Raw genomic sequence first — 25,020 nt, 5'->3', positions numbered from 1 at the left:
TGAAGTCTGTGTATGTATGTCTTGTTTAGTGTCTGTCTGTTCTGCATATTTTGTATATAGTTTCCTTTTTCCTAACTTTATCTTCCCCAAATTAGTCTTCCTTATCCTTCCTTCTCTCTTCCTAGTCCTTAACATTTTAATTTTCAGGATTTCACATGTGCAACCCATCTCCTTCACCCACAACTACAAGCTTCCTGATCTCGGCGGGAAGAAGAAATCCATGACTGTTGGAGTTTTACACCATATATGCTGCAAACTTGTTGGAAATGAAGCCACCTGGGATTTGTGTCACAATGTAACACCAGAGAAAAGATCCATGGACAAGACCCACAGTCTCTGGATCCCAGTTAAACTGTGCTATCTGAATTTCTGGTTTTCCGTCCACATACAAAATGCTATTGTTGACCGTTTCTACAATGGCTACCCCAAGATTGCACCGATCCCAAAGGAAATACAGAAGCCCAACCAACTTATGATGTAATGATGTAACGCTTGGGGATGCCCCAACACATGGATGACTGTACTGGCCTTCCTTCTTCATTCAGCTTGATGTTATCTCCTGTACAAGGCTTCAACCCGCTTTTCCAGACCCATCAAGTGTCTTCTGCCGGTCTTTTTGGAGTTCCAGACCCCTCATATTTACAGATTGGTATTGAACTCTGTAGAAATTACATCTGTTGTTTTTCCTATAACTGTAATCCTTTGAAGTTATGTTTGGTACTACACTTCTTTTGACTATCGTAATTAATGTTTTTCTATTTTAGTTTTTAATATTAGGAATCGATGTTGTATTACATTAAGGTTTTGCTTTCTTGACTTTAGGTTTGTGAGTTATATATTATTGTCTATAATTTCCCAAATGATATTTTTGTCTGTTCTCAGGGTTTTTTGCGTGGGCGCATCATAGGCAAAATACTAGGTTTATAGAAGGTTCCATCCATTTTGGATGGGCCCTCAAGTTGTTTATTTACACAGGGAGGGTCTCTGCCTTAAACATTTTGTTTTGGTTTGTGACTTAAGCTCCCATCTATAAATAGTCGACATCAATTTCAGACATCTTATGGACTTCAGACCGGATTAAGAACTTGGACTAAGTTCAGATACCTATTAATCATCATTGCAGTGGCTCCCCACTGTGCAGAGGGTGTATGTGCCACTTCTTCCGAAATAAAGGCCTAGTTCAATGCCCTCAAAGATGGGCTTTCTGGTCTACCTGAACTTGAATGAAAATGGAGCTGGAGAGATAGCATGGAGGCGAGGCGTTGGCCTTTCATGCAGAAGGTCATTGGTTCAAATGCCGGTATCTGCCAGGAGCGATTTCTGAATGTGGAGTCAGGAGTAACTCCTGAGCACTGCCAGGTGTGACCCAAAAACGACCACCACCACCACCTACAACAACAACAAATAAAGAAAAGGTGCTTCTTCTTGCCTGCTACACAACCTTTCTGGTGTCTCTTCGAAAGATCTATGTACGTCTTAGATTTATCTTCTCAGGAGCTTGTATTTGATTCCTTGATACATGTTTCTGGTTTTAGACACCCTGTGCTTAGGTTAGAAGTTTTTCTTTACATTTTCCTGTGATGCGCTTATGCAAACAGCCGCTCTTTTATTATTGACTAATTTTTCTTTTAATAATTGTAGACAATATTGTTTGTTTACTAAAAACAAAAGGGGGAATTGTTGTGTATGTAAATATTTTGGGGGATTACTATGTTGCTCACCCTAATCTGATTAGGTGATTGTGCCCTACCCTAGGGTGTGACCTGGCATTCTGCCCCCACCCTAGGGTAGGACCTGATTCTGCTTCCACCATTGGTTGGTATCTGATCCCACCATTGGGTGGGACCTGACTCTGGACTATAAGAGCAAGGGTCTGTGGAAGGCGAGAGGCTTTTGCTGGCTGGAACTGAATCTGAGTCTTTGGACTTCAGTTTTGTCCATCCGAATAAAGCAAATATTTCCACGAGCCTGATTGTCTGCGAGCTGTTTACCCGCCGTTTCACCTCAGAACCGTGGGCTAGACAGGGTGGCAGACACGTGCTCCGAGCTGGAAGAAAAGGGCCTCATTCTCCATCCCTCCATCAGTCAACCTCTTCAGGGGCTGTCCTGCTACAGAAACAAGCTTTTATTTACTAAAAATAAGAACTCATAAATTAATAATATGGGGTACTTCCCACCATGAGCACTCAACTTAGACTTCACGTGAACAGCAACCGTCCAACCCTGAACCATAAAACCAACAAAGCTCCCTGTAGCAGCACCAGGAATCAAACTCCCCTTGGGGAGTCCCTAATAACACTATGGTACTAGCCTGTGCCAGGTTATTATGACATCCTAAAGACAAGGAAACAGCAACAACTTGATCTAAGAGCAGACTGCCCTACTTCATCACCTAATGGTAAGATAAAATCAGAAGACACTTCACCCTTAATATGCACAAAAACCAAGATTCTTAAATACAGAAGTCTGACATAATTGTGACTGAGCAGAACTTTTCCTGGGACCAATATGAAAGACTCTAGCCTAGGCTTCAGCCTACAATTTATTCAAAAACTAATATCTCTAAAAGTCAGAGGTCTGACTTTGACAACCACAACTGAACAGAACTTCTCGAACCACAAGGAAAGACCCTAGGCTAAGTCCTAGGATCTGTGCAAAAACCAACATCACTAATTACAGAAGACTGACTACAACAACCTCGATGAAGAAGAACTCCTAGAACCATAAAGAAAGACTCGGCCCTAGACTTTTCCTATTAGCTGTGCGAATGCCAAGATCTCCAATTATGTAGGACTGATTTTGTCAGACATAACTGAGGAGAATATTTCCTGACATCAGAAAAGGACCTTGGGGTTCGTCAATGGATCCTTTAGTTGTTCCCATGACAATATACTTAAAGAGGGGAGAAACCCAGTATCTTTTATATCAAGGGAATTCCCTTTCTAATTTCCCCAATACTTACTGTGCTTATGCAAAAACAAAACAAAAAACACAAAACATTGCCACATCTCTTTCCTCTCCCCTTTTCTCTTTTTTCTCTTAATTTTAATCTAAATTGTTCATCTTAGTACCCATTAGTAGTTGCATTTTTGTTGTTTTTATTTTTCACTATTTTTTTTAAATTTTTACATATCTTTCACAGTATATTTTAGTAGTATTTTAACATTGAATCACCCATCACCAAATTTGTCCTCCCCCATCCCAATTCCCTCTCTGCTACCCATATACCCCACCATCACCCCCTGGGCTGCTAGAGTAGGTGGTCCTCTCTTTTTCTAGCTTACTATTAGTGATCATATATCTGTTTGGTCCTGGCACCCTCCCTAGTTTCCCCCTATATTTAAGAGGCAGAGATATATAAATCGAATTATGTGGTTTTGTTTGAAGGAAAGAAAAGCAATAGAATGGGGTACAAAATAGAAAAAATAAATAGATAAAAAAAAGAGGTCAAATACGCTGAAAATGGGCGTGGTCCTTCTAGAGGCTTTCAACCTCAGTTTGAGAGAGGACATGAAAAAGGTAATTGAAACACCACAACAATACAGAAAGAAATAACAAATTAAATATCCAGCAAGCACTACAGCAATAAAGACAAGCACTACACAATAGTTTCGGTTCTGAAATCAAATCATGCCAGAGTGCAAAAAGAAAAAGATAAGATAAAATAAAATAAAATAAAATTGGAGACATCAACTTCAATATCTATACCAAAACAAAGAAGTCAAAAAAATGATCAATCAATAAATAAATATGTGGAAAAATGATTATTTTGTGCTTTCCCCCCTCCCCCCCGCATAAGCACATTAACTATTGGGGTTATTATGAAATTCCCTTGGCCTGCCCTAGGGGATACAGGGTTTCTCCACCCCTGAAGTATACTGTTATGGGATTAACTATAGACTCCTTGCGTGATCAATTACTCTCCCCTTGGTGCTTTTGTGGTGTATGGAAGACTTCTGCTTCGTCTTGGATGGTAAAATCAGACCTCTGTATCTAGAGATCTTGGTGACTGTGCAGCTCAGGAATGGAGCTTATGATGAAGTCTTTTTTTGTGGTTCTAGCAGTTCTGCTTCTTCAGTGTCATTTTAATTCATCTACTGTAGTGAGTGGTCTTGGTTATTATGTTGTTCCTAGGATGGAGCCTGGGATAAAGTCTTTTGTTATGTTTCTGGAAGACCCGTTCAGTTGCGGTTGTCTCAGTTAGACCTCTGGAGTTGGAGTTTCACTAAATTTTTAATTTTTTTCACTAAACACACATTCCTGCCTAATAAGAGTCTATTCAAATTATTACTTTTCTACTTCTGCAGCAGTGCTAGAATTCTAGATCTTTAAATTAGATTATGTAATTTATACATGACTGAAGTACATAAATCAGTCTATTTTGCTTCTTAAATAAAAAATTTGTTTTCCTCTAGTTTTAAATAACGAGTTCCTTATTTCCCTATAGAACTTTTAATGTTAAAGTTTATATTAACAAACTGGTTATGGTAATTTAGGCATTCTTTAAATTGCTATATTTTTCCATACTTCTCAGTGACAGCAAACAACCATATTTTTACCAAATGTATTCAATCTAATCTAGAATTTTTTCTGTACTGTTCCTCAAAAGTTTAAATTATCTTCTTATCTATCATCTGATTTCAATACTTCTAAATATTTAAACATTTTTATTTCTGTATCCATACCCTAACTTTTATTACTAAATTATTTACTAGTTCTTTACAGTTCTAAGAAAAGTCAACACAATCTAAGTGATGTAAACAAACATAATCTGAAAGTTCAAAATGAACCTATAGACCAATATTCTCTGTGCTTGCTGTAGAAGAGAATGTAAATTGTATTTCCTATTTTCAAATTACTCTCTAGATTCCTAGATTCTTGGAGCTTTCTCCATCATTAAAACCAGAAACAGAAACTTCAAATTTCGTACTCTGATGTTATACTTTTATTACCATATCTTTTGTCTATTTTTTTGAGGTATATAGGAGTTTGTGGAGATTTGGACATGTGTTTAGGGTGCTGTGCTCAGGGGTCACTCCTGGCAGTGATTATGACTTCTGTAAAGTGACAGGGATCAAGCCAGGGTCACCCATATTCAAATCAAGTGCGTCAACCTTTTTAATATCTACCTTCCTATTCTTCTTTACTCCTTATTCATCTGAATAATACTTGTGATTATGTTGTGCCCATAAGGGTTACTTTTATGGTTTAAGAATGCTAATTAAATCATATCTGCCTTCTGACAAAAATTCAGGTTCTGGGAATTAGGAAATGAACATCTTGGGGTGGGACTTCATTCTGTCTTATACATATTACTTATTTTATTCTCATTATTATACTTTATACATATACATATTTGGGAGGTTAAATTTTTAAACTCAAAATTTTGTTCTTCTTAAGTATTTTTCTATTAAAATGAATATTTGTGACCTCAAATTGAATATAAGGTGGGATTTATTTCCTCAGCATTTCTTATAGTTTATCTTTTATACTGGTAGTTATCACACTGCTTTAATAAGAAGGGTCATGGAACTCAGATACATCCCTTAGTACTTCAACATGCTCAACCACGTACATTCATAATTGTAGTTTTTTAATTATTTATTAAAAATTCTTTACCTTTTATAAGGAAAAATTAATGTATTTCTCAGGAAATTTTTAGCTAATTTAATAGAATATTATAGCAAAAGATACACATTAAAAACAATAACTGTTTTAGTCAGATGATTTTAATAGAAAGAAAAATTTTAATAAAAGGGGAATTTGAAGACATCTTTTAATTATCCAAGAATAAACTCGGATATTTAGACAAGTTTATGATTGACAGATAGCATTTTTACCTGATGTTCCTTCCAATTTGTAATGGTACTTGTTAAATAGCCTCACACTTTTAATTTAAATACTATCATGTAGAACTAGTGAGGTCCTTATACTTTGACAGTTATATCTGAAAATGTTCATTTATCATATAAAATATCTTTCTAAAAAGATTTCTATTTTTCCTTGCATAAAAATTAAAATAAAATTTTGGGGCTGGAGAGATAGCACAGCGGTAGGGCATTTGCCTTAGATGCAGATGAATGGTGGTTTGAATCCCAGCATCCCAGAGCCTGCCAAGAGCGATTTCTGAGCAGAGAGCCTGGAGTAACACCTGAGTGTTGCTGGGTGTGACTCAAAAACCAAAAAGCAAACAAACAAACAAACAAAAAAACAAAAACCTTAAAATAAAATTCTGACACTTTGACACAACAACATGATCTTAATAGTTTGTTTTAAAATAATTCTCGGTGAAAATCAACTATGTAAGACTGTATAAAAATTTTATTCTTTCTAGAGTTTATTGAATTTGATACAGATATGGAAATAGATATGGAATGTCAATGAATCTCTACTGAGTCTTCTATGGGGATATAATGATTTCATGGTGGGTAAAAGAACTAAATGGATAAGTTTCTAACCAAAGTATTCTGTTTTATCTGATTTATATATTGGTTCTGGATGCTCTTTGTTTGAATAAAAGGTATTTTTTGGCTGAAATATTAGATAGGAATTGCACAAAATAATTTGACTGAAGTTTAGTCAGTGAGAGACGTGACCAAAGCTAGAACCTAGCCTTTTTATTCCTTTTCTTAATCTCTGAATTGCTTCATAACCTTTTAAAAAATATATTTAACTCTGGCACTCATATTCTTATTAATCTGATTTGTCTATACCTTTTTTTCTATGTAGTTATCTTAATGCTCTAAAGACCCATACATTCTATATTATTCCTGAACTGTTTCTCCTGCTTCACTGTTTACAGGTAATCTTCATAAAATTTAAGAGCAATTGTATTCTACTTCTCTGTTCACCTTAGTAAAGTTTAGAACTTTCTTTTATATACCTGTGAAATTTAAAATATAAAACATTATCTTTTATATGCTTGCACACTATTACAAGTTTTTGATTAATGCCTTGCAATTGCTGTTTATCTTTATACATAAAATGAACCAGGCAGTACTTCCTGAAATGTCATCTGTGGATCCCTAGAGTTTGTCCTCTTGTGAGATTGGCCTATGTTAATTACTACAAAGAAGAAGTTCTAATAACATTTTATCCTCAAATACTATGCTCTGCAGAAATATTTCAGGATAATAAGAAATTAGAATGTCACTCAAGCTGTTAATCAGAGCGATCCTGAGATTCAATTAGCAGGATTCAGAATGTAGAAGCTGGAAGGGATCAAATGTGACTCCAATGGGCATCAATAGAGCTCCCTAAATACAATCATTATTTAATTAAATAATCTCAGTCTTGTTGATTATCTTTGGTGTAGTTCCAGGTACAGGTATGTAAATACAGCAATGAAACACAAAGACCAAGTATTTACTTTGGCAAGTCTATATAATATAGATAAGCTAGATACTCAGTGTTTGCTAATTTATAAAACCTTGAATGAATTAAAACAGAGCCAGAAAGATGATAGCATAAAAATTAAGGAGCACACTATACATGTGACTGATCAGCATCTCAAGGAAGACTGGGCATCATAAGGAGCAACATTGGAGTCCTCTGGTAAAAACATGTAATAATCTCAGATTACAGGTTCCTGTATCATTGCATCCTTGCACCTCTCATTGAATTACCAGTCCAACTGAGAGTTGATAGAAAGGGCACCTGGGTCTCCTGACACTGCTTGTGAGCTCTATACTCAATAATATGGTAAATGAGGATAAAAGAGATATAGAAAAATAAGACATTATGTCTCTTATGTAATGTTATTAAAATAATCTATTACAAAGGGTTAGCAGTTGATTGAAGATCAGGAGAAATGAAATTGAACCATGATGGTAGTTATAAAAATCCTGGAATAGAAAAAATGGACATCAAGTTCAATGATTTTAAAAGGTTTGAAATGTTACTCATGTACTTTCAAGATGAGTACAATATATTAGACAAATCAATTTGTGAGTAGATGAGCTCACATTATTGAACATTATCTTTTTTTTTGTTTGTTTGAGCCATACCAAGTGATGCTCATTGGTTACTTCTGGCTATGCACTCAGAAATTGCTCTTGGCTTGGGGGACCACATGGGTTGTTGGGGGAATTGAACTGTGGTCATCCTAGATTCACATGTGCATGTCAAATGCCCTACTGCTTCGACCCTGAACATTATCTTCCAAGCTACACAAAAAATTGGGAACACATTGTAGCATGTTCACCGAACTTTGATATAATTTTATTTTGTGTATTTATGCTATTGCTGTAGGAGAGTGGAATATCTCAAAGAAGATGTGGGAATTCCGTTAAGATGTGATTATGTTATTTTTTCATTGAAGATAAAACATATTGCTAAGTTAAATAAGATTGGGAGTCAATATGGCTAAATTTGGAACTATAATAAACTTGAGTTGGAATTTTTTGTGGTATATTAGAGAAATAAAGTGATAAATAGGGGCTAGAGAGATAGCATAGAGGTAAAGTAGTTTGCCTTGCATGCAGAAGAAAGATGGTTCTAATCCCGGCATCCCATATGGTCCCGAGCCTGCCAGGAGCAATTTCTGAGCGTAGAGCCAGGAGTAACCCCTGAGCGCTGCCCAGTGTGACCCAAAAATCAAAAAAAAAGATAAATATGGATAAATAGCTGTTTTATTCAAAGGAAAGAATTTTGTTTTTCTGCTAGAGAGCTGTGAGATTTTAAAAGTAAATAAAGTATTTTATTCTTATTTATGGTGCTTGATATGATAATTATATATTAAATGGAAAATTACAAATTTTGTGGAATTTAGATTCAGAGACATATTCAGACATAAGCAATAGAGTTGAAAACCATAAGTTAAGAGAGAATTTATTGTCCTGACTAACTGATGTCACTCCAGCGGTAACTATCAAATGAGAATCACGTTAAAGTTGAGGTCTTAGAATTATTTAGGAAACACAAAGATAAATTTTCTAAAAAATATTGTGAAGGAGAGGCCTTAGAAAATTATAAAAATAGTGATATTCCAAATGGAAATTAAGTAAATATACTAAAAAGAAAAAGTTGATAAATCATGCTATGTGTTGTTACATTATGTAACACTGGGCATTAAGGTTAATAGAGACATTGCTTTACTGACTAAATTCAAGAAAAAATTTAGTATAATTAGATCTTGAGAAGTTTTTTAATAAAATGGCATGATTAGAAGGGAGTTTATGGGGATTTTTAAAGTTTAATATTCTGCAACAATACTTTGCTAAATCGACGTACCTTTATAGTCTTCTGAAGAAGTCTCTAGAACATGTACTTTGGTATCTGAGGATGAAAGATACAGTATTATATCAGAAGAGAAGGTAGTAACTGGCATGTTATAGGAAATTTATTTACTTATTTATTTTGGTTTGGAGGTCATTTCGGTGGTGCTCAGAATTTACTCCTGGCCATATGCTCAGAAATCACTCCTGGCAGGCTCTGGGGACCATATAGGATGCCAAGGATCAAACATGGATTCACCACATAAAAAGTAAATGCCCTACTTGATGTGCTATTCCCATGTTCCCTCTTGTTTTTTTGTTCCCTCTTGTTTGATTTAATTTAAATTTTACTTTTCATGCCATTCACCAGTTATCAAATATCTCCATATCTATGAAGGCTCAAGTTTTCTAAAACTACAGACTTTGACTCATATGAACTATGCACCAGTTGAACCAGCAATACCTGCATAAAACAATACCATATTTGAGGTGATAGCTACTGATTTTCAATCACATCATCAAACAGACCTTCAATTTTAATTGAAGTTGATATAAACTCATATTCTACATTAAATCCAGTACTGCTTCAATAAATCCACAATCTTTCTAGGACCCTCTGATATGTTTTGCACTTATCTTTTCATTTAAACAGTTTAAGGAAAATGCTTTTGAATTTTAATTTAAATGTAGGTATCATATTTTTGTTTTTAGTGGTTTGGTAGAAAACAGTTCTAGGAAACTGCTAAAGTAGCCATCATTGAACCAATTTATCAAATATTTTGATTTTATATATAATACCTATAAAATATTAATAGAGAACTTCTTTAAGCTAAATTATGAATTTTTATAAGTTCAAACAGGAAATATTATTTTAAGCATATATAAAAAATACTTATATAACAATACATTGTCAGTTTTTCTTATGTATCAGTAGAAGATATAAAATTACTTTTGATAAAAATTGAATATAACAAATTTATTTACAAAACTAGAATAAACTTATGTGCTTGATAGCACTTATTTTCAGATAAGTTAGTAAATTGAAACCAAGTGAATTTTTGTGGTACTATGAAGTCCATTGACTATGTGCTAAATCTTTAACTTTGTTTTGAATATCTCTGATGACTTGAAACCTTGAATTTTCTTCTGTAATTTCTAAATCTTAAGAGATACAGGTGATTTAAAAGACTACTAGGCATTTTAACTATTACAATGTGCACAATAGTCTAATTATATTATTACATATTTTCTGAGAAGGAACAAAATATTGTAGACACAGAATATACTTTCATTATTTCAATGAGAGATAATAACTAATAAGCCGTATTGTGATATGTATTTTATTTTTCATTGCTATTTTTTCTTAAAAAGTTAAATAGTGATTTTTAATAAATAAAAAATAACCAAATGAGAAAAATTTCAACATTTTAGAAATTCCCTCTGTATGTATATAATTATGCACACATAAATAACATGCCAGACTAGGGATAGAGATGACAGAAGATGTTTATGGATAGGTGAGTAAGTCTAAATTTTACTTTAAATTTACTGCATATTACAGCAATGAAAGCATATTGTTGACCATGACAATAGAGTCAAAATTTTATATTTCTATAAAATACTTTAATGTTAATAGCTTTTTACTTTATTATATATGTTTCACCATTATTTTGCTAATTTAAACAAATAACTAATTTAATTTCTAATTCCATTCATTAGAAGTAAAGTATGAGTACCATTTTCTATTTTTTTGTAAAATATAATTTTGCATTATTCATCTCTTCATTAAAGAAATTTATCTACTCATCTATTTTTTGTTTATTTTGGGGCCATATTTAGGCAGTGAGAGGGGTAAATCATGACTGTGCTATGCAATCAATCTGGAGGTGGATCCTAGGAGATGTCAGGAATCAAATCTGTATTTTCTGCGTGCAAGGTAAATGTCTTAATCTCTTGCTGTACTATTATTTTGGACTGGGATCTACTAGTCAATTCAGTCAGAATACAATGGACAGAATTTCATTATCTTCATCAGTTTCACTCAGAATCCAGGACTCCTCATTTTGAAAGCTAGTTCATATCATAACCCACAATATCCATAAGTCTTTATCACTGCCTGAATAGACTCTAAAATTTTGATTGAACCATCAAAATCTCTTTCAGTGATATCTCTCTCCAACCTATTTGTTCACCCAAAGTTATGATGTTTCATGATGGCCCAAACAAGCCGTTATTCAGTAACTTAATGAACTCCTTGACCTCTGAGCCTTGACATAATTCATGCAACATTTTCTCCCTCTATTTTATATTGTTTGTGATAATAAGGTTTATCACAAACTTATTAAATACCCAGGGACAATCCAAATATTAAATTATTTAATTAAACATTTTAGTCACTTTTACAAAAATATACTATTCTTCCTCAGAACTACTACCATTTGAAAAGCTCATGGTAGTCGAAGCTACAGTGCAATATTTTGCTTATATAGATTTATTACAATGAATCTCAACCTGTTTCAGAGTTATTTTCACACACAGTATCCATAGTATGCTGTATATTCCAAATGCATATAAATCACATATCATTAAAATCACTGATTGGGTTTGTCATGATTATTTCATGTGTATTAAATAAATAGCTCTGACTTTCATTATGTGTTGTAAAATACCTTAGGTGAAGTAAAGAAGAAATTCTTGCTTAGAAATGCATTTTGTGAAATAAAAGAAAAGAATGGATAGGATGAGGATGTTATAAAATTAAATCATTTTTCTAGAAACTTGGGGTTATGAACTAAAATATATTTTTCTGAATAATTATTAGGAGAAATTTTGAGATATTTTGTGTGAACATAATTAAAAATAGGGAGGAAACATTAATTGGTATTGCTATATTTCAACAAGGTGAGCAGTATTAAGGCAATGAATTCTGTAAACAGTATTTAAGAATATTGGTGCCAGGAAGGTGGCGCTAGAGGTAAGGTGTCTGCCTTGGAAGTGCTAGTGTAGGATGGACTGTGGTTTGAATCCCCCGGCGTCCCATATGACCCTCCCCCAAGCCAGGACCGATTTCTGAGCTCTTAGCCAGGAGTAACCCCTGAGCGCCAAAAGGGTATGACCCAAAAATCCAAAAGAAAAAAAAAAAAAAAGAATATAGGTAAGTTTGTACAGAAAGTCAAGAACAATGCCCTCAATATCTTAAATGTTAAGAGTCATCTAAAATTTCTGATAAAAAATGTGCTCTAAATTGTACAAGGTGTGGCTTGGGAGTCTGAAATACATTAACATCAGCTAAATCAATAGAATAAATCATTTCTAACTGTGAAGAATAAATGTTTAAAATCATAGCATTTTAGAATTAAAAGTGAATCCAGAAATCTAAATCCAAGGCCAACAGCTATAATCTATCTTCCTTTACAAGGTCAAAATCATTTAACTTCATCTTCCTGGCTGGGATAAATATTTTTTAAGGAAGAAATAATTAATGGAAAATTCATCTACTCTTGTCTCCATGTTTTCTTTTTTTGAAAAATGATGTGTGTGCTTTTATGCATGTGTGTACTTATACAAGTTTCCTTGTCATCAATATTTAGATATAGAGATAAATTGTATATAAAAGTAGAAATTTTGGATTTACTTAATATTATGATAACTTGCTATATTGCTTTTGGAAGCCCGATCAGGAATTTGAGTAAGAAAACCTTTTTACCCTGGGATTATACTTGTTCAAACACCCTGGCTTTAAAAAAAGAAATAACTCACGTATCTAGTTTAACTGAATTATCTGTTTAATGAATAAATTTATTAAGCAAATATATATATCCATTTATAATAGCTGTCTGAGCTCTGAAGGCATCCAAAACAGTTAAATCAGGTCCATTTAAACCTCCCACTCTAAAATGAGGGTTTTATAAATATACTCTTAATAGTTATGGCAATTTTAATTACATTTATCTTTATACACCAATTATTTGGTTATATTTTATTTTTAAAGATATACAGTGAGAATCATATCATGAGTACCAATATAGCTTCAATTGTCTTCGAAATTATATACAGTGGCTAATGTAATTTATTTTAATAGTTAAATGTGCAATCATCTTGATATTGGTGAAATGGATCAATTTCAATGTATCTCGAATAAAATATTTAATAAAATAATAATAAATTAGCATTTTATTAACTTGATAACCTATTTAAACACAATATTCAGCATAATGCTTAATGTGGTATGCAAGAAAAATTCTTTTTAAGTCATAAAAAAGGCAACGAGCATCAGCCTTGTCCTCTGAATTATTTTCACCCAATGACAGTACACTTCTAAGAAAAGAGAAGCAACAGGAGCAGGAGAAGAATCTTCCAGAGACCTCAGCTGTCCCAAGAAACTGAGGTTCCAAGAAATTGAGGCAGACAGAACTGCAACAGGTCCTCCTTGATTCAGAAGAATCATATTCACACCAGGTCAGTGTGCCCTGAACGAGCCCAGTTTACTTGCTTTACTCTGTCTCTGCACATTTCTTCTAGTTCATAAGCCTCACCAGAACACATTTAAAAAAAACCACCACAAAACAACACAGAAAAATCCCACCATGCTTAGTGAATGAAGATGGTAGTTCTGAAGAATACCTACAGTGCCTTTCTGATAAGGACTGTAGAGAGGAAACATTGAGTGTTTCAAGGAACTCAAGCCATGGAATAGACAGCCAATAGGCCTTAAAAGGATATAAGATTAGGAATGACAAAATTCAAACCGAAATAAAGGTACTGAAAAACTTGGTAGGCAAAATTAAAAACACATTATAAGGTCTCACCAGTGCTCTGCTGCTATGATCAGAATCAGTGTGCCTGAAAATGAGCAAACACCTTTAGACAACAGCAGAAGATGGAAGAGTTTTAAAAATAAAGCACATAAAAATCCTCAAAATAAGTCAACAAATGACAATAGAGCTTGGGATAAATTCAACAGAAACAACATAAAAATTATTGGGGCCCCAAAGAGCCAGGATAAAAACCCTATGTAAAAGCAACAATAAAAGACATCATTGTTGAGAAGCTCCAATAGCTGGAGAGTACATGTACATACATCATAAACATCCAAAAAGTACCACTGAAAAGAGATCAAAATAAAAAACAACTCAGAGTACCTTCTATTTAAAATTAAGAAAATCATAGGTATATATATGTATGTACATACATACATACATATATATATATATATTTATAATACTGAAAACAGGAAAAAGGGAAACTATATACCAAAAGAACATCCCTAATATTTATAGTGAAATTTATTATAAGTGAGACCTTTGAAAGTTCTTTTTTTAATTGAATATTGACAAACTAGATTTTATTAAAATAGACATAAATAGTTCTCATTTTTTTTTTAGCCAGTAGTTTGGAGAAGCAAAGGAGAAACAGCAGCAAAGGTTTGGGTGTAGGAAACAAAAGCCAAAAGAGATTTGGAGGATGATTGCAGGTTCATTCATCAGCTACCACAGGGGTAAACATGTCTCAATAATGCAGATGTCTTTATGCGAGGGTCAGAAACAGTGCTCCAGAAAAATGCTGTATTCAACAAAAGTAAGCCAATACTTACTTACAGAAAGGAATACATTTGGGGGGGGAGGCACACCCCGTGACGCTCAGGGGTTGCTCCTGGCTATGTGCTCAGAAATTGCTCCTGGCTTGGGGGACCATATGGGACTCACCTATCCATCCAGGCTAGCGTGGGCAAGGCAGACACCTTACCGCTTGTGCCACTGCTCTAGCCCCATGAAATCACAGGAATACTCTTCAGGAAGACAAGATATGCAGAAGTTTGTTGCTTAAAAAAAGTGCGCCCAGAAAGATTCATCATGGTTCCCCCCCCCCGCAAATTCTATTCCATGAGAATTTTGTAAAAGATGTTAAATATATTGTCTAACAAATGAAGGCATTTTCTTATATTCTTATGAATATATTTAGACCCTATGAAGTCATAGTGAAACAAAGTCAAATATTGCGCAACAGTCTGTCCATAAATAGATTTATAGTAGAGAATTGTGGTTCATACTTTCAAATACTTTGCTAGAAGTGAAAAGGAGTAATGGTTCATAGTAAAAAAAATGACAAAATTAATATTTCACCAAGAAAAATACACCCAAGTAGATTATCATTCCTGTCTGAAGGAAGAAGATACAGTTTCATGGTTAAACAACAGCACATAAACTTTAAAAACAAACTTTTAAAGGAGTGATGGGGGTGATTTAAGCAAGACAACCCCTACCAACACACCAAATATCTATAAAAGATGACAGAAAATTCCATAACAATTCTGTTAGAATTTCCTTAACTGTTTTTTCATATAATAGTAAGCCAGAATATGATGATAAAGGAATAAAGCTATAATTTATAAGCAATAATTTAGAGATAGTGGTAACATAATGTTTGGGAATTAATAGGCTCCTTTATCAGGAAAGCAGCATGATTCTGCCTTTTATTTTACTTTTTCTATTTTTTCTTTTATTAAACACCATGATTACAAAGCTTGTGAAATGATTGGGTTTCAGTCCTATATGCACTACTGTTAATGAAAGGATACTGTATATATCAGTTTATCTCAATTTAAAATGCAGTTATTTTCCAGAGTGATCAGTTCCAAATATTATAGTCATATTTGTCCCTTATCTACCCTAAATGTACTGTTCCACTATTTGTAGTGAGCTTTCTACCATGTGCTTGTCCTCATGGCTCTCATCTATATTGTGTTTGGATATAATTACCATACTATCTTTTACTTCTTAATACCATAAGTGAATTTTTCTATGTCTACCCCACTCCCTCTAACTCATTCCACTCAGCATATTACTCTTCATATTCATCCATTTATAAGTAATTTTAATACTTTTTGCAACAGCTGCATAGTACTCCATATTGTATATTTATCAAAATAACCACTTTAACCATTAATTTTTGTCTTGGATTCATCCTTTCTGGGCTTTTTCCAAATTCTAGCTATTGTTCATAGTTCTGTGATGAACATAGGAGTGCATAGGGCTCTTCTGCATGGTGTTTTGGGTTTCCGAGAGTATATACCTCTGACTCATATTGCTGAATCATATGGGAGCTCTCTTTCTAGATTTTTGTGGAATATTCATATTGTTTTCAAAATAGGCTGGGCCAGTCAGCATTCCCACAGTAGTGAATAAAAGCCTCTCTCTCCTCATATCCAAGCTAGCACAGATTGCTCTTGGTGATGTAAGATAATCTTTGTGATATGAAATGCTATCTAATTGTTGATTTCATTTGCATCTCCCTGATTATTAATGGTGATAATTTATTCATGTTTCTTTTGGCCATTTGTATTTCTTCTTTGAGGATATGTTGGTTCAATTCTTCTTGCATTTTTGGATGAAGTGAGGTATTTTGTTCACCTGAGTTCTACCAGTGCCTTATATATCTTAGATATTAACCTCTAATAATATTCATCTGGATATTGGGTTAAGTTTACTCCATTCGATGGATAGTATCTGTATCCTGATCACCATTCCTTTAAAGTGCAGAAGCTTATTAGTTTAATGTAGTCCCATTAAATATCTTTCATTGCTTGGCTAGTGGTGTTTCTTTCTTAAAATTTCCTTTATCTTCAATGTAATGGAGTGTTCTGCTTACAATTTCCTTTATGTACTTATGTTTTCAGGTCAATATATTTAATCCATTTTTTATTTCACCTTCATGCGTGGTGTTAGAGGTTTGAGTTCACTATTTTATATATAGTTGGCCAGTTTTCATAGCCCAACTTTTTGAATAAACTTTCCAGTTCCATTATTATTTCTTGCTGTTATTAAATGTTAATTGATTGTATACCTGTGGGTCTGACTGAGAATACTAAAGTCTATTCCATTGATTTGAAGGTCTATCTTAATTACAATATGATGCTATTTTATTGAATACTGTTTTATAGTAAAGGTTGAAGTTGGGAAAACTGACTCCTCCCATATTTTTGTAAGAATTGATTTGCCCATTTGTGAGTGTTTATTGTTTCATACAAATTTCAGGAGCATTTGTTTTATTTATTTATTTTGGGGAGCCACACCCGGTGATGCTCAGGGGTTACTACTGGCTATGCACTCAGAAATTGCTCCGGGCATGGGGACCATATGGGACTTCAGGGGATCGAACTGCCATCTGTCCTGGGTCAGCCGTGTGTAAGGCAAATGCCCTACTGGTGCACCATCATTCTGCTCCCCTTTTTTGGCTCAACTTCTATAAGAAGTTCAATTTCTTTCTATTTTTTTGAAAAATATCTTTGGTATTCTTATAGGGAAATTATTAAATATATACAATGCTTTGGGAAATATTTCCACTTTCATTATGTTAATCCTACAAATTTATGAACAAAATATATGTCTACATTTCCTTGTGTCCTATTTTCTTTCTTTCTTTCTTTCTTTCTCTTTCTTTCTTTCTTTCTTCTTTCTTTCTTTCTTTCTTCCTTCCTTTCTTTCTTTCTTTCTTTCTCTCTCTTCTTTCTTTCTCTCTTTCTCTCTCTTTCTTTCTCTTTCTTTCTTTCTTTCTTTCTTTCTTTCTTTCTTTCTTTCTTTCTTTCTCTTCTTTCTTTCTTTCTCTCTTTCTTTCTTCTCTTTCTTTCTTTCTTTCTTTCTTCTTTTCTTTCTTTCTTTTTTTTTTCTTTCTTTCTTTCTTTCTTTCTTTCTTTCTTTCTTTCTTTCTTTCTTTCTTTCTTCTTTCTTCTTCTTTCTTTCTTCTTCTTCTTTCTTTCTTTCTTTCTTTCTTTCTTCTTTCTTCTTTCTTTCTTTTCTTTCCTTTCTTTCTTTCTTTCTTTCTTTCTTTCCTTTCGTTATTTTTGGGTCACACCCAGCAGCGCTCAGGAGTTACTCCTCGTTTATGGCAGGCTCAGGAGACCATATGGGATGCGGGGATTCGAACCACTATCCTTCTGTATTAAAGGAAAATGCCCTACCTCAATGCTATCTCTCTGGCCCCCCAGTTTTATTTCTTGAAGCATTCTTTTATATTTTTCTTTGCTTAGGTATTTCACCTATTTAGTTGACTTCAATTTGCTTGATTTTCTGAGGCACAATTGTGAATGGTATTATTGGTTGTTTTTTTTTTTTTTACTATTTTTCTTCTCTTTTATTATTTGTATATCGAAGAGCCATAGATTTTTGCATATTAATCTTGAAGCCTGCCACTTTACCATAGAAATCTATTATTTTCAGAAGCTTATATTTGGAATGTTTAATATTTTCTAAATATGGGACATGACATCTGCAAATAGTAAGAGCTTGAATTCTTTTACTATCTGGATGCCTTAATGTCTTTTTATTGACTACTTGCTATGGAAAGTATTTCCAGTATTATATGAAGAGAAGTGGTAGGAGAGGTCATCCTTGTCTTGTGCCAAGACTTTCGAGGAAAGTCTTTTAGTTTTATACACATTGAATCTAATGTTTGATGGATGGCTTTAACTATATTGAACAAGATGCCTTATATTCATATCTTCTTGACTGTTTTAATCATGAATGTGTTAAAATTTATCAAATGCTTTCTCTGCATCTATTAATTAAATCATATTTTTATTGATATGGCCTACTGATATTGATTTACATATATTAAAATATCCTTGATTCTTTAGAATGACTCTTTTTGTTTCATTTTGTTTTCTGTTTTTGGGTCACACCCAGCAGTTCTCAGGGGTTACTCCTGGATCTATACTCATAAATTGCTCCTGGCAGGCTCGGGGGACCATATGGGATGCCGGGATTCGAACCACCGACCTTCTGTGTGCAAAGCAAACAACTCACCTCCATGCTATCTCTCCGGCCCCTAGAATCAATCTTAATTGTTATGCTGAATGAACTTCCTGATTAACTGCAGTATTATATTTACTAGTAATTTGTTGTCAATCTTTGCATCTGTCTATAAGAATATTGGCCTGTAATTCTCTTTATTTGTGGTGTCTCTGTCTGCTTTTATTATAAGGGCAATGTTAGCATCACAACAATTTGGGAAAGTTTTTGTTTCTTCAGTTTTCTGGAAGAACTTGTAAAGTATGGTCATAGTCCTCTTAAAGGATTGAAATAATTCACTATTGAATCTGTCTGGCCCTAGTATTTTTTTGGAAGCTTTTTGATTACCATTTTAATTTTCACAATTATGATAAGTCTAGTCAGGTATTAAAGATCATCTTGGTTAAAACCTGAAAAATTTTAAGCATTCAAAATTTTATCCATGTCTTCTAAGTTCTTTTGTTTTGCTATTTAAAGATTCACACACTAATCTCTGATTATATGATTTGTTTCTGCAGTATCTTCAGTAACATTGCTCTTTTTATTTCTGATTCTATTTATTAAGTTTTTCTCCCTTTTATTAAATCTTGCTAATGGATTGTCCATCTTGTTTATTTTCTTTCAAAGTACAAGATTTTCTTTCATAGATCTTTTTTTAATTTTATTTAAACACATTGATTACATACATGATTGTGTTTGGGTTTTAGTCATGTAAAGACCACCACCCATCACCAGTGCAACATTCCCATCACCTATGTCCCAACTCTCCCTTCTCCCCAACCGACCCCCACCTGTACTCTAGACAGGCTTTCCATTTCCCTCATACATTCTCATTATTAGGACAGTTCAAAATGTAGATCTTTCTCTAACTAAACTCATCACTCTTCGTGGTGAGCTTCCTGAGGTGAGCTGGAATTCCAGCTTTTTTCTCTTTTGTGTCTGAAAATTATTATTGCAAGACTGTCTTTCATTTTTCTTAAAACCCATAGATGAGTGAGAACATTCTGCGTTTTTCTCTCTCTCTGACTTATTTCACTCAGCATAATAGATACCGTGTACATCCATGTATAGGAAAAATTTATAACTTCAACTCTCCTGACAGCTGCATAATATTCCACTGTGTACTACAGTTTCCTTAGCCATTCGTCTGTTGAAGGGCATCTTGGTTTTTTCCAGAGTCTTGCTATGGTAAATAGTGCTGCAATGAATACAGGTGTAAGGAAGGGGTTTTTGTATTGTATTTTTGTGTTCCTAGGGTATATTCCTAGGAGTGGTATAGCTGGTTCATATGGGAGCTCGATTTCCAGTTTTTGGAGGAATCTCCCAATTGCTTTCCATAAAGGTTGAACTAGACAGCATTCCCACCAGCAGTGGATAAGAGTTCCTTTCTCTCCACATCCCCGCCAACACTGTTTATTCTCATTCTTTGTGATGTGTGCCAATCTCTGGGGTGTTAGGTGGTACCTCATAGTTGTTTTGATTTGCATCTCCCTGATTATTAGTGATGTGGAGCATTTTTCATGTGTCTTTTGGCCATTTGTATTTCTTCTTTGTCAAAGTGTCTGTCCATTTCTTCTCCCCATTTTTTGATGGGATTAGATGTTTTTTCTTGTAAATTTCTGTCACTGAATTGTATATTTTGGAGATTAGCATGTAGTCTATCCTGGAGAATATCCCATGTGCATTGGAGAAGAATGTGTGTATCCAGGTTTCTGGGGATGGAATGTCATATATATACACTAGGCCTCTTCCATTTCTCTCCGCAGGTCTAGTATATTCTTGTTGGGTTTCAATCTGGTTGACCTATCCAGTGTTGACAAAGCCGTGTTGAGGTCCCCCACAATTATTGTGTTGTTATTGATATTATTTTTCAGATTTGTCAACATTGTATTAAATATTTTGCTGGCCCTTCATTCCATGCATATATGTTTAGGAGAGCAATTTCTTCGTGTTCTACATACCCCTTGATTAATATAAAATGTCCATCTTTGTCCCTTACAACATTCATGAGTATAAAGTTTGCATTATCTGATATTAGTATGGCCACTCCAGATTTTTTTATAGGTGTTGTTTGCTTGGATAATTATTCTCCAGCCTTTAATTGTGAGTCCATGTTTTTTCTGACTATTCAGGTGTGTTTTTTGTAGGCAGCACAAGGTTGGATTGAGTTTTTTGATCCATTTAGCCACTCTGTGTCTCTTTACTGGTGCATTTAGTCCATTGACATTGAGAGAAAGAATTGTACTGGGATTTAATGCCATCTTTATATCAAAATTTGGTGTGTCTTTTGGTTAGTCTTGTCTTAAATTAGGTCTTTCAGTTTTTCTCTTAAGACTGGTTTTGAGTCTGTAAAGTTTCTGAGCTGATTTTTTGTCTGTGAAACCATGTATTCTTCCGTCAAACCAGAAAGTGAGTTTTTCTGGGTACAGTATTCTAGGTGAAGCATTCATTTCATTCAGTTTTGTCACAATATCCCACCACTGCTTTCTGGCCTTGAGTGTTTCTGGTGACAGGTCTGCTGTAAATCTCAAGGATGCTCCCTTGAATGTAATTTCCCTTTTTGATCTTGCTGTTTTCAGAATTCTTTCTCTATCTGTGGGATTCATCATTGTGACTAGGATGTGTCTTGGTGTATTTTTTCTGGGGTCTCTTTTGGTTGGTACTCTTCGAGCATGCAGGATTTGATCACATATATTCTTTAGCTCTGGAAGTTTCTCTTTAATGATGTTCTTGACCGTTGATTCTTCCTGGAAATTTTCTTCCTGGGTCTCTGGGACTTCAATGATTCTTAAGTTGTTTCTGTTGAGCTTATCATAGACTTCTATTTTCATCTGTTCCCATTTTGACTAATTTTTCCACTGTCTGTTCATTTGCTTTAAGTTTTTTTCCAATCTCTCCTGCTGTATAGAATTATTATTTATCCACAGCACCAAGTCTATTCTCAGCTTCTGATACCCTTTCCCAGAACTTATCCATTTTGTCATTCACTTCGTTTACTGAGTTTTTCAGGCCTGTTAGTTGACATGTTATTTCAGTTTGGAGTTTTGTGATTTTTGTCTTCATATTTTCTTGGTTCTTATTAGTGTTCTGTTCAACTCGATCCATGGTTTCTTTGAGTTCTTTGAGCATCTTCCGTATTGCTTGTCTAAAGTCCTGATCTGAGAGTTTGTTTAGTTGGTTGGTCATTATCTGGTCATCAGAATTGTCATCTTCGTTCTCTATGTCTGATGCTGGCCTGCGTTTTTTCCGCATTGTCACATTTGTATTGTGGGTTTTTCTACATGTTGTGCTGGTATTCATTGGCTAAATGATGCGGGCAGCCACACTCTTCTGGCTCCGCCCTTTCTGGATGGGTCGACTTGCCTCCAAAGAAGGGGAGTCCTCTATGGATGAAGCCTCACACAGGATGAAATCTTAGGCCCAAGCACGCAGCAGAGAAGATAGTTCGGAGAGAAATGCTGGGCTTCAGTGATCCAGCACAGTTCTTAATGTGATTTTTTCCTTCTTGTTGTGATGGTGTTCTTTCCTTAGAAAGAGTGCATGGACGTGTAGTGAAGCAGAGCTAAGTGCTCTTCTGGAGCTTCTTTTCTCCCAAGAGGTTAACGCAGCAGGACTTTAGACAGACACATGCAGGCAGCACTCACAATTTTTTGCAGTCGGGCCCCACTGGGCAGGCGTAGTTTTGTAGATTTTCCCAGCCTGACATCACAAACAGGGGACCTGGCTTCTGCAAAGTACTGCTTATAGCCGTTTTTCATTTTATGGAGCAGTTCTTTGGCATTCTCGCCCTAGAATGGGCCTCTGGGAGAGCGAGTTTTTTGGAGCCTCTTTTAGACCTACTCCCAAGAGGTTCACACGGCAGGACAGTAGACAGACACACACAGGCAGCATCTTAATTTTTTTCTTTTGTATATCTTTTGATTATTTTCTTTTATTAATATTTGCTCTGTTTTATAATTTTGTAATGTCTAATCACCTTTTTTCCTTTTTTAATTAATAAAGTTATTTAAGCACTGTTATTACAAACATGTTTGTAGTTGGGTTTCAGTTTTCAGAAAGAACACCACTCTTCATCAGTGCAAAATTCCCACTACCAATGCACCTCATCTTACACTTCCTTTATCCCCTACCTGTTTTTAAGGCTGGCTTCTATTTCTCTCACTCACTACCATTGTCATGATAGTTGTCAATGTAGTTATTTCTCCAATTGAACTCAACACTCTTTGTGGCAAAGACTGTGGGCCAGTCCTTGCAGCCCTCATCTCCATTGTGTCTGGATATTATTACAATTATGTCTTATATTTTTCTAAAAACTCATAGATGATTAAAGACTGTTCTCTATCACTTTCCCTCTGACTTATTTGACTCATCTTAATATTTTCCATGTGTATACATGTATAAGAAAATTTTATGACCTCATTTTTTCTGAAAAATGCATAATATTCCATTGTATATATGTATCACAGTTTCTTTAGCCACTCATCTGTTTTCAGGCATGTGGGTTGTTTTGAGATTCTGGCTACTGTAAATAGAACTACAATTAATATAGGTGTGCAGAGGCTTTGTTTGTTTGTTTTTGTGTTCCTAGGTATATTCCTAGGTGGTATAGTTAGATCATATGGGAGTTCAATTTCCAATCTTTTGAGGAATCTCCATATTATTTTCCATAAAGGTTGGATTAGCAGTGAATAAGAATTCTTTTCTCCCACATCTTCACCAGCACTAATTATTCTTGTTCTTTGTGATATGTGCCAGTCTCTGCCGCATGAGATAATCCATAATTGTCATTTGGATTTGCATCAAACAGTGATGTGGAGCATTTTTATGTGGCTTTTGGCCATTTACATTTCTTCTTTGAGAAATTGTTCATTTTTTCCTCAGTATTTTATGGGTTTAGATGATTTTTGAGTGAATAGTTTCTCCAATTCTGTGGGTGGCCTTTCTATTTTAGTCATATGTCCTTGAGGTGCAAAAACTTCTCAGTTTAATATAATACCATTTTATCTCTGCTTCTACTTGTTTGGAAACTGCTGTTTCCTCCTTGAAGATGTCTTTGGTCTCAATTTCATAGTGTTTTACCTACATGTTCCTCTATATACTTTATAGTTCCAGGTCTGATATGAAGTGCTTTAATCCATTTAGATTAGACCTTTGTGCATAGTATTAGATGGAGCTCTAAATTCATTATTTGAATATGGCTAACCATATTCTCCCAACACCACTTGTTAAATAGGCTTTCCTTGCTCTATTTAGCATTTCTTGCCCCTTTATCAAAGATTAGTTGATTGTATGTCAGGGGAAATTTCTCTGAATATTCAAGCCTGTTCCACTGATCTGAGAGACTTTCTTTATTTTAGTACTATGTCATTTTAATGACTATTGCTTTGTAGGACTATTTGCAGTGCATGAAAATGTCCATTCCGTTTTCTTTTTCCTTAGTTTTTCATTATCTATTAGTGGGTATTGTTTCAAATAAATTTCGTAAATATTTGATCCACTCTTTGAAGAATATCTTGCATATTCTTAGAGGAATTGCCATGCTTGAGAGGCCCAGAAGAGTCCACTATATTCACAGAGAAGGCTAGAGAAGACTCACCTTAGAAGACCGAGCCCTCAGCTAAGGATGCCAGAGAGGATCAAAATTCCCAGGCCTGAGCAAGCAGAGCAAAGCCTCAAGTTGTCTGCCTTGCTTAAGAGGCCCAGTAGAGTCAGCTATATCCACAGTCTATGGTCAGAGAAGATTTACCTCAGGAGAAGCGAGCCCTCGGGGAAGGATGCCAGAGAGAATCAAAGTTTCCAGGCCGGAGCAAGCAAAGTGAAGCCTCAAGATGTCTGCCATGCTTAAGAGGCCCAGCAGGGTCAGTTATATCCACAGTCTCTGGGCAGGAAAGACTCACCTATAAAGAAGCAAGCCCTCAGAAAAGGATGCCAGAGAGGATCAAAGTTTCTAGGATGAAGCATGCAGAGTGAAACCTCAAGATGTCTGCCTTGCTTAAGAGGCCCATCCGAGTCAACTATAT

Source organism: Suncus etruscus, chromosome 7, assembly GCF_024139225.1.
Source record: "Suncus etruscus isolate mSunEtr1 chromosome 7, mSunEtr1.pri.cur, whole genome shotgun sequence".
Taxonomy (NCBI): domain Eukaryota; kingdom Metazoa; phylum Chordata; class Mammalia; order Eulipotyphla; family Soricidae; genus Suncus; species Suncus etruscus.
This window is presented reverse-complemented; position numbering follows the sequence as displayed.